Below are 14,509 nucleotides of genomic sequence, written 5' to 3'. Positions count from 1 at the left end.
ATGGCAAACTGTGGATTTGGATTCTTGTATTGTACGAGAACAACAAGGGTTCATCTGTGAAGGTAATGCAATCAGAGGTCAGGATATCTGTTTAGATACTGAACAAAATCATTTTGAGTCATTTTGAAACTCGCCCTGACGAAAACCCTGAAACACTGCTTATATAGATGTATGGGTAAGGGCTGTGTATGTTTGAGAACAGCTTGTGATTTTATATCCGTAGATGATGTAGTTATACATACTAGGAATCACTCCAATTTTTGTGTTTGCAATTTCACTGAAATCACGGGATGTGATTTTTCTTACTTGGCTCCAGTCACATCTCACCAGCTCTTGCAATCGAATTATACATGAACTCAGGAACTGTTGCCTGCACCCATTGGAATGAATCTCACTTTAGTGAAACAATTGCTACAACAACCAGGATTTAATCAAAATTTTGAAAAAGGTCAAGGGAAACAGACACAGAACTTTAATAACTGTTCATCACAATGTGGAAGAAATACACTGTGTTTTAGAGAGGGTGGAAAAGGTGCAGAACATAAATGGTGGGACACTCTTTTCGGATGGTCACCTACTGCTACAGGCATCCTAAATGAGTTATGCCACCCCATCGTTATTCTCCTGATACTGATTTTGATCAGTCTTGTTTTCTCAGTAATACTACATATCATAAATTGGAGGATGATGACTCGATTAACTCGTTTGGCATCTATACTTGATGCACATAATCTGCTTAACTGATTAAAATGAACGTATTGAAATAATTTTCAAAACTTTCACAGGGGGGAACTTTTGTAAATACTCTGATTTTTAAAAAAAATAATCAAGAATTAATCATATAGAAAGGTTAAATTTGATTAATCAATAAAATAATAAAATACAAATGCATATGTTAGGATTGTTCCGTTAGAAACAATAACCATAGGAACCTCACCAGGGAGTCGCTGTTCCATACTAAGGAACTAACAGTAATGAGATGGAACGATGAAGAACTGAATAGAAAAGTCTGGTTTGAGTCCCGTGACAATGTGACCTGATATGCACCAATGATGCTGCTTGGAAAATTCCTTACCTTTCCCATCTTGATTCAAATATCAAGAATGCCAATCAATAGATATTAATAGAAGTAACCATTGATTATTTTAAGGATGGATATTGATAGAATAGTATAATCCAGAGAGCGATTAATAAAAATTAAATTTTATATATTCTGTATGAAGGTAACGAGGTATGACTTATCTGTGATTTCATCATAAACTAACTGCTGAACAATGTAGCACTGTGAATAGGCAGGATTTGCTTGTCAAGAGAATGATAAGTTGTAGACCTGGTCAGGAAACCGAGGAAAACTTAAGAAGATTCCAAGAATGGAATTTTGCAACCAACCTGAGCGAAGATGGCGTTCAACTGAAGGACACCATGAGGAAGACTATGGACGACCACCAGAGGACCTTAGACGACCACCTGTGTACCTGAAGGCCCATGCCTCACGAGCTTTTACATATATTAACGATTTCTCGGAAATCGTATGAATATGTTAATTGTTTCCTGGAAATATGATGAATATGTATACTTTGATTGTGTATAACTTTTGTAGCAGAGAAACTAGGCACGCACACGTGGTGGAGTGATCCCCTGTGCGTCCAGCGCTGCAATAAAGAAGTGCCTGCTCACCCACATGCAGTGTATACATGAGTTTTTATATTACAGATTTGTAACAAACTGGTATTATTTTTCAGCTCACTATGAAAGGGAAGAAAGATTTTTTGCCACAATACTTCCTTGCAGATAAGGATAACCTGAATGAAAATATTTTTATTTGCTCAACATGACCTTTTGTTTTGAATCAGAACAACAATAAGCTCTGTTGCTCAGAAATGGGGCTTCTGGGGCTAGAAGCCAAATTCTCGTACAGATTCCCCTGGGCTGACCCCACCACTGCTGAGTACAACACGTCACCTCTGGGAGGTGGATGCACTTACACATACAGCAACAGCTCTGCAGAAGCTGGGTTTAAGAGCCCTTACTCCCGCCTTCTCTCTACCCCACGCACCTCCCTCCACCACACTGACACAGCCATTGCAACGCCACACAGGGAACCCGAACGGGGAACCGACCTGGTGGAAACAAGAACCTGAAAGAAGCTGCACGTTCTTCCTCAGCATGTCACGTACTTGAGACTGCTTCTGAACATAGGCTTAATTACAGCAAAAACCTTTCAACTGACAGAAATTGGGTCCTACCACACCAGCTCAGGTAGGTTCCCGAGACTGTCATCGTGGTGGCTGCCGCAATACAAGATGAACACTCATACATGTCGTTAGCCATTGGATTTTCAGGTGCTTCTCCCAGGATCAATAGCATAAAACTCAAAAATTGTTCCAGAGCAAAGGTGCACATATTTTTGCAGAAGATTACTTTGATCTAAACCATTTACTGAGCTCACTGCAAATGCAATGCTCAGCGCTCCCACTTATTTGAGTCTGTATCCAAACAAATGCTTTTAAAGTACACAGAAAGATAGGGAAAAATATGGGAGAAGCATTTGTTTGAGGTCTACCCTACGTGAAGTCTAATGTGCAAGGAAGGTAAGACTGTTTTTGTTTTTTTTTTTTAAAGACCGGCATACCTCTGCTGCTCCTGAGGCAAAGGAGATTGTCAGAAAACAGCTGCCAAAACACAGTGCAATGACCGGAATAGGAACAGGAGGAACTCAAAATGACAGGAAGCAGAATGTGCAAGACAATCTGAAACGGCGGAAGGTGCCCAAGTTAGTAAGTTCCTCAGAAACTTGTTGTCTAGGTGCAGAAAAACTAAAAAAGACCTATCCTGAAAAAGAGAAGAGCCCTGTACCTAGAGCACAATATTCTATTATTCTGTCTTTAGATATGAATCAAAGGGGTACATTTGTAGAAGATCAAAGAGGAGTACTATCTTGTTCTTGTCTGTTTGCCATTTGCATGAAGGGATACTGGGGTTTGGACACGGAATTTTCCCTGCAAACAAGACCTTGACTGAATTTCTCCATCCTTCTGGCAGATCCAGGTAGCTGTTTCAGGAGCACAGATGCAGAGGGAGGGAGAAGAGGAAAAGGAGAGGAATGCTTTTTAAGGGTAACCACATCGTAGCTGTCAAGTTTTTAAAAGGTAATGTGCATGGTGACTGCATAAGCTGCCATACGATCCATCCAGCTGTGCCAAATGCGAGGTAATAGGTAAAAAAACTCTCACGCACTCCCCAGATTTGCTCCCAACCTCGACTGTATACCTTTTATGACTCATGATGCCCCCAATATGTCTCAATTTCTGATGATTTTTTGGGGGCAGGATCTTACAGACACGTTGCTGCGCAAAAGAGTTGCTGCTCATAAGGTATTTTATAAACCCAGTAGAACAGCATGGGAAAGACCCCAGCAGTAGTAGGTGATATATTATGCTTCTGAAAAAGTAGTTTTTTCCTCTTGATGATGTTTGAAAAATCCACATATCACTTTTCTCACTGAACATAGCCGAAGCCAATACTGTCAAGAGCAGGAGCGGGGAGTGGGGGAAGGACAGAGACAGAGAGAGAAAGTCTGATCAGTGTGTGCTGGTCCACAACAGAAGAAGGAACCAACTACTAAATAGTTCTCCTAGTTTCAAGAAGGATTAGGTCTTACTGGAAAAACCTCACAAATGGGTGAAGCATTGCCACCAAACCAGAATTCTCCTCTTTGATTCACAATGAGCACAGGAGGTTGTGAAGAAAGCAGTGAAACACAGAAAGTGCTGTCGATTGACTTTAAAAACCCTCCCACGAATGGGACAACAACAGTACTTTATAAGCTTGGTCATAGTAATAATTTTTGAAGAGGGTACTGAACGGCATGGGGCAAAAGAAGGATGGGAAAGGACAGTCCAGTTAGGAGACATGTTCTCAGCTGTCTCTCAGACCCCCAGATACGAGGCTAGCAAGACATGCGACAAACACTGAAAGTATCCTGAAAAAGGCAGGTTTTAAAAAGTGTTAAACTGAAAAGATGAAACCAAAAGAAAACCAAACCGAAAACCCAAAACCACACTCCCCAAACCAGAGCTATTGCACACGATGGAGGTGCTCCCACCGCATACAGAGAAATCTAAGCTACTCATCTCAACACAATTTATGAAACATTTTCATAATCAAGCAATACAGGAAATTCCTTCCACGAACGGGGAAGACAGTCTAAGCTCTCAGTAACTATGGTATTGGCAGATTCACGTCACACCAAGCCAACTCATGCCAAAACAAACAAACAAATCCAAAACAAAAAACACCACATGGAAAACAAACCAAGACATTCCCAAGCACCCCAGTCTTCCATGTTCCCCTCACTGCACTTCTATGCAACATCTCACAAATCAAAGAAAGTTAGCAGAATAATGCTCTTCATCTAGTACAGAATATTTCTTTAACTTCTTTAACAGTATATGAAGATGTCCAAGACTTAAAAGCATTACATTTTGAACTACACAGTGCCTAAAGAGCACAGAAATAAGAAAACTCTCTTTCTAGAGTAATTTCTACACTGGGAACCAATTTTTTTAGCAGTGCAGTAAATGTCGAGAATGTATCAGACTGTAAACGATGCCAAATGCCACTGAAAACACTTAGGACACCACTTTCTGTTATTGCTATTCAGTGTATATTCATTCTGTCACATAATTACCATCTGGAGAATTCAGAGACTTACATTTATATAATTTCATAGTCTTTCATGCGACTATTTAAAGGAACCACCAGACAAAAATACAAAGAGACTGTCTCTTCTATTTTTAATCACTTTCAAAAAAATTAACAAGTTATGCTTTGCAAGGCAGTTAAATAAAGAAATTAGAATGAGTGCCTAATACTGAGCCCCTTCTATACAAATGATTCAACTAAACATGAGTACGGGTGAAATGCTTTCAGTACTGCACATACTAAGAATTCCTTCCTACATTACAGAAACACACATCTAGACTCATCCTTATACTGAATGGCTTTTACACAGATGAAAACACCAGTACAACAACAGGGCACAACATGAGCTTTGAAAAAGGAAAACAAAGACAAAACTAACACTGACAAAGAAAGGTATAAGATGAAAAATACCAGGTTAGATCTTGCAGTGTAGTATTTTTCTTCTGAATTGTCCAAAAATCACTCCTGCCAGGCTGTTTGTTAGACAGAGATCAAGACACTCAAGTTATTTACATTGTGACTGAAAGCCAGGTAGACACAAAGGGAAAGTTTCTTGCTAAAACAAAAGTTGTTAGTTGAAACTCAAACCATGTTAAGCCAGTTCTGGGGATGGAGGTAAAACACAGCGAAGGGTACGGTCACATTACCAGACACTACCGAGTCACACCAAAAGAATGGATTATTGTTCACCACCTGAGCTGTGGCAATGAGCGACAAACTGCCTCAGTTAGAGGCAAGTATGTGCCAGTTCCACATCTCCAGGCACCACCACCAGTAACTCCTCATGCTGCAGCGGTCCACTCCTTTGGCTTATAAACATCAAATTTAAGCATGCTTTAGGGAGACAGAAGCAAAAGGGTCAGAAGAACTGCTGTAAGGAAAAGGGATCCACACTGTTAGTGCTGGAGGAACAGACAGGCACCTCTTGCTCCCGCTTGCATTTAAAAGAGCGTGTAGGTTGTTACAAACTTCTCCCTCAGCCTGCTTTGTGCTAAGGCTCTTTGCTGGAGCAGCCATTCTGTGAACAGAGCTCTAGTTCGCATTTGACATGCCACTTTAAATTGTCCATCGGTTCTATATCTAACGACAAAATACAGTTTTTCTTTGGTCTCTAGACCCAACATCATCATTTTCAAAATCATTGCTCTGTTTTATCTGGAAAGGACAGATCAGGACTGCATGCTTCATTCTGATAGGAGCAGTGGACCAGTTAATTGCCCTCTTCAGAAAGATCCAAACAAGCAATCAGGGATCTTCCCTACAGGCAGGGAGATGAGGCAAGTTCTTTGGACAGGTTTCAAATACCCAAACTCCAACAGGAGCAGACCATACTAAGAGATTTCCTTATCAGCAGAATTAATCTGCATCGTTCAAGTCCCTTCTTGGAGCAGCAAGGGCTTCTGCCATTCCAAAGTGCAAAGGCCCTGATTGCTAACCCACAAGGTAGGAAAAGGCTCTGCTCCTCCCTCCCAACAACACCGGACAAAGAAGTGCTCTCCAAAGTGGTGCTTTAGTCCCTGCAGAAAATCCCTCTCCCCGCTTTAGCAACTCAGGTTCCTAAGGTGCAAGGAAAACACGTCTCTGCCCCATGAAGCTGTCCGCTAACTGGTTTGGTTTGGTCAGTAACTGATAAAGCAAGAAAGAAACAGAAAAAGTATTTTTAAAACTTCAGCTTCTCCCTTAACATCTCTTTGCAATTATGATTCTGTGTCTGTAGAAATAAATGACATTCTTAAGGAGCCAAGCATTATAATTTCAACTACACGATGCTACCAATTGTATTTTCTTTATAATCCAGACAATGCAACAGGGGAGCAAAGCCAGGATAACTTGGAATCAGTTCAAAAATCTTTTGGAGTTTACGGTGATGAGTTTATGGTGAAACACTGACTTCATTACCATGTTTAGGAAACACTTGTATAACCAGGGCTCCGAAATGATGTTGGTATGCAGTCATGTCAAGGTCTAAATAACGTATCTGAAACAATTGCATAAGTCCTACGTGAGATGTGGTAAAGCTATTCTCCCCTGTCTCCAACGGGCACTAGAACCTGCAGACTACCTGTCCAGCCATTGCTGAGGAAGAGCAAGATCACGTACAAACTCATACACCCAGAGCCAGCTGACCCACTACCAAAGGACAAGGCACGGGGAAGGAGATTTAGTACAACGACAGAGCAGTACAAGGAAACCTACGCCAGAAATCCCACTCACGTGTAGTTTGTAGCCTTCAGAAGAGAAATTACATTCCCAGCTACACACCCTTCCAAAACCAACTCAGAGCAAAGCCAATGTCCCTCCCACCTATGCACTAAGCCAACTTTTTCACCTCAACACCTGCCTTAGAAAAACAAAGAGAACACAGAAGTCTGCAGTAAGGAAGCAAAGGAGTGTTTTTTTTATCCAGGAATGTGAAGAAACTGCCCAAGTGTGGAAGCAACAGTCTCCACAGAAGAGAGGAAGCTGCTGCAATCGTGTGCATGAGGCAGCACAGACACCTTTTCCCTCACTGCTTGAGTTCTCACACCCCTTGTACTGACAGGTCCGTAGGATGAAAACATTGGCAACACACCTTCACAGAATACATCAACTGCCAGACTCGGCGTGGCTCAAGTGTCAATACAAGGACAAGGGAGAGAAACATTCGAATATGCACAGTAATTCTACAATTAAAAAAATAACTCTATAATTAAAGGGAATGATATACTTGGCAATGAGGTAAAAAGCATAGGGGAAACCCAGAAGACCAAGGACTGTTGCTTAGCACATACATCACACCTGGCAGAGCCCACAAATAAGGGGTCTTGCTGCATATAGTGCAATGGCACCAAAAGATCCAGGACCAATATGTTACTTGTCAGAAAAATCACTACCAACTTCAGTAGCATTAAGGAGGTATGCTACACATCTTGGATTTCTCCTCCTCCACAGACATTTGCAGGGAATAATGTGCAGAGCATAGCCCACGCTGCTTGTAACTCACGAACTCACGATGTGGCTCCGTCTCTTCCCTCAACGGTGGACCAAATTTTTACTTGACCAACTACAGAGGAGAAAAGGAAAACAAGAATCGAAGTTGGACTGTAATTAGACCCAATTCAGCTCCAAAGGCTAACCAAAAAGGCAAATCCAGTTTAATGAGTGCATCACAGCCCCACTGATGGAAACTTCTGACACAGGCACACCCCCAACTTGTGCCTGCTGGAAACTAAGGGGCACAGAAAGTACTCTTCTGTCACAAAGGCAGCAGGATCGCCACTTGCCCCACCCGCTCATTAGGAAGGATGAGGAAAACCATTCAGCAAACAAGGCCGTCAAGTGCCCTCTTTAGAGCACCAATACAGATGTAATTTAGAGAAAACACGTTCTTTGGGGCGATTCAATAGCACTAAAGAGCCATGAATGAAGTTTGGAGAGAGCTTATCGCATCTTCTAGGAAAGCTCTTTGGCAGACACTCTTTAACACTCCTTCCCACAATTTTAGCTTCAGAAAAGACAACTAAAGCTCCAAGGATTGCTCTGATTTAATTCAAGCAAAAGAATGACCACAGTTTGGGGATGGAGTCTGCTTTTAATGGCCAGCGATCAACCACCTCCTTTCCTGATTTCTAAAGGACTGTTTTCAGTTCAAAAGCAAAAACCACAACAAGAGACTAAATTAAGGCAGAAAAATCTTCCTCTGCCATTCTGCTACCTAGCACAATCTGGCATCACTCCGAATATCCCTGCTGCAGTGGCAGGGATACCAGTGGGATACCAGTGGGATACCAAACAGCTCTCAGAAGAGCTCAGGTTGCGTCCTGTTCTGTTAAGATGAAGCAATAGTGACATTTGCTGAAGTGCTGACAAAAGGAGCATTCAAATGTTTTACACTAATGTTTCTTTTGCATAGTCATCTAGAAACTATATCCGTAAGTGAAACAGCGTAAGATTTTCTTTTCCTGAATATCACTAAAACTGTTTCTATATACGTCAGCTATGCAGAATACGAGTTGAAATAAGTGAATATCAATGATTATTTTAAGAATAGTTAATGTTGTCATAGTACACATGCTTACAGTTTATTTCAGAGCGTGTCTTTTCTCCTCTCCCATTTCTACTTGTCAAATGAATCCTCTGAGGCACTAGCAGAGGCTAGAAGTGAACAATAAAATACTTCAATTCCAAAATATATTCACTTTAAAGCCAGTATTGTGTACCTGGGTTTTAGCAGGTTTCTTTAGCATAATAGCAACAAAGACAGACAGAAATCAAGCGGAAGCTAAAAATAAAGATTGCATGTACTTTTTAGTACATGAAAGTTAGAATTATTTGGAGACATTTTATCTGTAGAGTGTCTTTAACTTCAAGACAAGGGTTTTTAAAACACTGGATTTGAGCAAGTAAAGACAATGCTGGCCGGCATTTGTCTTTGCTCAGATAACATTTCCTTTTTGGCCTCTCAGTTTAACGGTATTGATAGTTGGAAAGTCTTCACTAACATACAGTTAAGTATGAAGACAGGATGCAGTAACAGAATATCTGTTTTCTCTTGTTTATGAAACACTTCAGTCCTGCACCGCTTATCACCTTCCATAAGCGTGCTGTTTCTTCCCAGCTGTTAAAGCAGAAAGTCAGAAACTTTGTCTCTGACAAAACCTGTAGGTGAAATGGAGTTTCAGAGTATTCCAAGAGAGAAAATAGAATCTGCAAGAAACACATAGCAAACTGCTTGACAAAAACAACTACAGGATCGTTCTCTCCTTCTCATAAGAAAGCAAATGAGGAACAAAAGAACAAGTTCTGCAGAGGTAGAACACGATTTTTATGAATGCTTGCTTTGCAGATGAATGGAAACATAATTCCACAAAGAAACAGAAAGCAGAATGCACGCCAGAACTCGGGACTGGAGAAGCAGTCCACACATACTGCTGCAAAATTGTTGAAGGACAACCGCAAACAAAATTTTAAAGTGTTTTCATCTCTTTCTCTTTGAGTGTCTCTCCCCCAAATATAATGAGTTTTGCTAAGGGCCTGTACGTGTGACAGAGCAGCACAACCAAAAGTAAAAGCAACCCTTGAGCCTGTTCCCAGATCACAAAACATTCTGTGGCTCAAGAAATCATAAGCATTTAGTTTTGTCGGCAAACGAAAACTTAATCTGAGTCTGTGATTAAAATGTATTCCCACCTCAGGATCATCGCCATCAAAATCACGGTAAGTGGAATGCTCAGAATTATTCATTTTATCCAAAAGTTCAATAGCAAGACTTGGATTTAATGGCTGGGTAACAAAAAGGATGCTGAAAGACAGAAGGAAAAACACAGATTAAAATTCCAACCACTCATATTAAGCATATTTTAATTTTAGAACTTAAAAAAAATCCCATACATAAATTTATACCTGTAGTAACTTTTCAGCTGTCGGTCCTTTTTTAGGATTTTTTTCTAAGTACCATTTTCACAGAATGATGGAAACTATTGGACCTGTAAAAGGAAGTGGTAGTCGTGAGAATCAATTGCCCAGTGAACTACATGATCATTATCTACTGAAACAGAAAAGTACTTGCCATTTCATTTTGTCCTTTAATTCAGGAGGCTGGAAGTTGCTTTCCATCATTAGCAGAAGCGCTCTAAAAAATCCAAGAGTATTTCTGTGGGTTACATGGCAGTACATATCTGACATGAATTTTGAATACATTGTTTAGTTGGCAGGAAGAAGTCCATCCATTTAAGAGATGCTACCAGGACAACATGATGCATTTATGCAGCACCTTTTCTTCCTACTGCAGCAACTTCTGGCGCCATCCTAAAGGGTAAAAGACATTTTTAGATAAAATTCTCGCCCCAAATCAAACATTCTTCTGTACGCAGCAGTTTACTACTCTTTTTCCTAAAGCTCTCAACCTGTAAGCTCACAGCATATACACTTACAGATGTGGATATAGACACATGCGTGCACGTGTGCGCGCGTGTGTGTAAAAAGTTACGTGATGTATCCATGAAGTTCTCCTCAATCACCTTCTAGTAACTAACAAGCAGTTTCCAAAACAGCTATTTAGGCTGTGGGACAACAGGAGGAAAATGTGTGCTCTAGGTTTGTCCACGCTAGCAACACCCACCTCTGCTGGCATCCACACCTCTGGCATGAAGTGCAGAATGGTTTGCCTTGCTGTGCCACCAAAGACCAATTTCTTCACACTGTTTCAAAGGTGGCAGCAGAGCCAAAGGGGCTTTGTTCTGGTCTGCGGCTGCTAGTTTATTTGGCCCCAAATAAACCACATCCGATGTCAGCGATGGGTAGTGTGCCAATGTAGACAAGGGCTTAGGAAGAGCTCCATCCTTTAAAGCCTGCCTGTAACATCGGGAAGTTTGGGGATGGCGGAGGTGGTTAAGGGGTAATAGAGTTATTCAGAAGCTTGCAAATTATTACTCAAAACATAGTTGGAAGGCTGACAACTCACGTCCTTACCAGTCCGTTCTCCCCCCGCCTCGGTTAAGTAACATGTTTCAGTTTGAATATACAGACTGTGCATTACTGGCATTATCAGAATCATTTCAAGCACAGTGTTTTGTATTTTTATGAAGGTGGTTTCTAAAGTAGATGTGAAATAACATCTTTACATGTGTTCTCTAGTTCTTTGTAACACCAGGCGTGCAGAAACATCACGGGCGTGGCCGCTGCCGCTGCGGGCGTGGCCGCCCCGGCGCCACGCCCCTGGTGCCCGGGGGGAGCCTGGGGACGCGGCCGCCGGGTCGGGGTTTGTCGTCCCCTCCGCTGTTGCGCCCTGTGCTGCGGGGGGGCGGGGGGGGGCGGTGGATTGGGGGGTGTTTGCCCCCCGCGGTGTGCGCCGGCAGCCTCGTCCCTGCCCGGCTGGGAGCGGCACCGGCGGCAGCCCGAGGTGCTGGGGCGGCGGGCAGGGCTGGCCCCTAGATCTTCAGACGGGGCTCGGTGCTGGCGGGGGAACCGCATAAATAAAGTCGGTCTGGTCTGGCGGCGGGCTGGACGGTGAAAACCCACCCGAGAGGGGACGAGCGGGCGCTGGGCAGCCGGTGTCCGCGCCCACCACTTGATGCTTCGCTGGGTTTCGGTTGCCGTTGGCTCTCCCGGCAGATACTCCGGCCTCGGAGCGCAGTGCCAGATGGCTGTGGGGTCATTAAATTACTGAAGAGCTGCACAGATCCACGGGCGGCTCTTTGTGCAGGAAATAAATAAACAAACAGATAATGTTCCGGACTGGAACTATTAGCCTAACGAAGTCAAGGCAGTTCCAGTGCTTAAATGTGGATTACACGGCGGGAAAGCCTGTTGTTTAACCAGTCTGACACTTAATTTCTTTTTTCTCCCTCCCCCACCCCCCCTTCTTGAAAAGCGAGCGAGCGAGCTGAGTTAAACATATGGATTCCTATTGTTAAGAAGTATGGTTGCTTTCGTTTCACTAGGTCCTTGAGTGGAATTAAGACTACTCCCCTCCTCTCCTTTCCTCCCCTGCAAGGCAGACATGACCTAAAGATGAACCGAGTTTGCCTAGTGGCGGTGTTCATTTCAGTTGAAAGGAATGTTGTCAGTGCTTTCATAAATGTTAATTGAGATTTGTTTGCAGTGTTAACCAGCGGAATGCCTCAAACCAGCTAGAATGTGTGATTCTAGAATAGAACGATTATTCTAGAGAGCTGGGCTTTTGTGACATACAGACATACAGCTGTGCAGTAAGTCTTGCTGGCTCACGTTTTCTGCACTTACACTTGGTTTTCTCTCTTTCTGTCATGAAGGTTACCATTAAGGGTATCGAAAGAGAGCTCATCTGCCCAGCATGCAAGGAATTATTTACCCATCCACTGATCCTTCCTTGCCAGCACAATGTCTGTCACAAATGTGTGAAAGAAATACTCTCTGCATTTGAAGACTCTTTCGCTGATGGAGGCTCTGAATCCTCTAATCAGAGTAGCCCTCAAATTCAAAGCTCTTCTTCCAGCATGGACAGGATTAGTAGATCAGGTACGTATCGGAATTTTTGCGTGTTTTCCTTATTTTATGTGTTCGACTGACTTGAGCCGAATTGCGTCTGCATTGGTAAAATGTCTTCCCGGTACTCCTGATGCAGTTAAAGAGATGACTTAGGGATAGTGCGAGTCTTGTTCATTCTGTGGCAAGAACAATGGGAATATTTTTAAGGACAGTGCACTCTATTTCATATATAATAGATCAGTCTTTGTGGCGTCCTGTAAATCTCTGTAACCATTGTATTTGTTTATTCCTGTATTTCAGTTACATTGAGACGCAGTAGCATCATGTTCAATAGCGTCGATGTTGAGGTGTAGATTTCAGCAGTTTTATTGCCTGTCAGTGGTACTGTTGAGGTGGTTCTCTCAGGTTTCGGCCAGCCTAAATTGAGTAGTTCGACTTCCTTCTGAGCCTCTGCAGACTTTGCAAATGATGGTTTTGTCCTACCCAATTCATTACGCTTACAATAAATCATTTTCCATAGATGATGGTTATTGCACGGTTGCAGAATTGGGAGACAGATGACTGTAAGAAGACTGCGCTAACCGTCTCTTCCAGTGTGGTCTGCTCTGGAAGCTTTAAGGAGCACTCCTCATGCTCTTTGTGATGTCACACTAGAAAGATTCTTACAGCTGTTGTGTAATCCACAGATGAGTTGTTCTTTTACACAGATACATCGAAAGTACTTCTTGAAAGAAACCTCATCTTGGCTTTTAGGCTTCCTTCTGACGTAACTGTCCACTTTAAAACCGCAGTCCGCAGTGATCTGGAAGAGTCGCCCACAAGACAAACCCTAAAGCTGTGTCTTGTATTTCGTATGTTACTAACGTTCATCATCCCCTTCCCAGTTTTCAAAGCTCAAATATTTTATTTCACCCACTTCTTTTAAACAACTCTTGAGTTGTTAGTACTGGTACTCTTTCAGGATCAGTTTGATAAGCAAATGCTGTGTTTGCTGTAGCTTGGCAGGTTGAGGCTTGCATCATTTGAGGGAATCCCCAAACGAAATAGCTAGTTGTCTTCATGACAGTCCTGTTTTCTGGATATGGGGTGCACAGCCCCACAATCACTGTTTAGCTCTGCATACATTTCAGCTGCTTTCTCAGCTCTCTCTACCTGCAGCGTTATGTGAAGTTTGAATGAAGAGAGCCCACTGGTGACTGCCATCTCCCAAATCCAAGTCTAGTCCCTTTTTTCCTCAGTAAGCATGATGTTCTGTCACGGCATTGTATGCATGGACTGAAGCGGTCACCGGTTTCCGCTGCAGCTGTCCACTACGTGGTTTTACAACGTGGACATCAGGGCACCAGGTTGGGTGCCTAAGGAGTGGTGGGCGCACCGTGGGTGACCTGACCTCCTTGTGAGAACTGTGGCTTGCCAAGTGTGGCAGTATCAGACAGGCTGTGCGTGGGGACCAGGCCCCCCATGCTGCTTTCAGCAGTGTAAGTAAGGAGGTAATCCTTAATCTTCCGTGGAAAGCTGCCCTCCAGCTTGCTCTCTGTCGGGCAGTAGAAATAGTGGTCTAGCATGATGGGGTGCGCAGGCAGTGCTGTGGCACCGTCCACGCTGTGCACAGAGGAGGCAGAGCTCCCTTGGGAACCTGACATTTAGATGCTACTAGATGTCACCCATACTGTTCTGTTAATGCAGTCTAGCTGTTCTGCTCAGAACCTACAGAAAAGCATGAGACCAGCCGAGTTTGAGACTGACATTTATTCATGCTCTGGTTGTGGCTTCTTAGCTGATAGTGATGCATAACTACCATGGGGTACATTTTGAAGATTTTTAAAGGAACTAGTTTCTTACAGGAGTGTTGGTTTGT

The sequence above is a fragment of the Gavia stellata genome, unplaced genomic scaffold, assembly GCF_030936135.1.
Source record: "Gavia stellata isolate bGavSte3 unplaced genomic scaffold, bGavSte3.hap2 HAP2_SCAFFOLD_34, whole genome shotgun sequence".
In the NCBI taxonomy this organism is placed as follows: domain Eukaryota; kingdom Metazoa; phylum Chordata; class Aves; order Gaviiformes; family Gaviidae; genus Gavia; species Gavia stellata.
The sequence above is the reverse complement of the archived record's forward strand: the minus strand, read 5'-3'. Positions refer to the sequence as shown.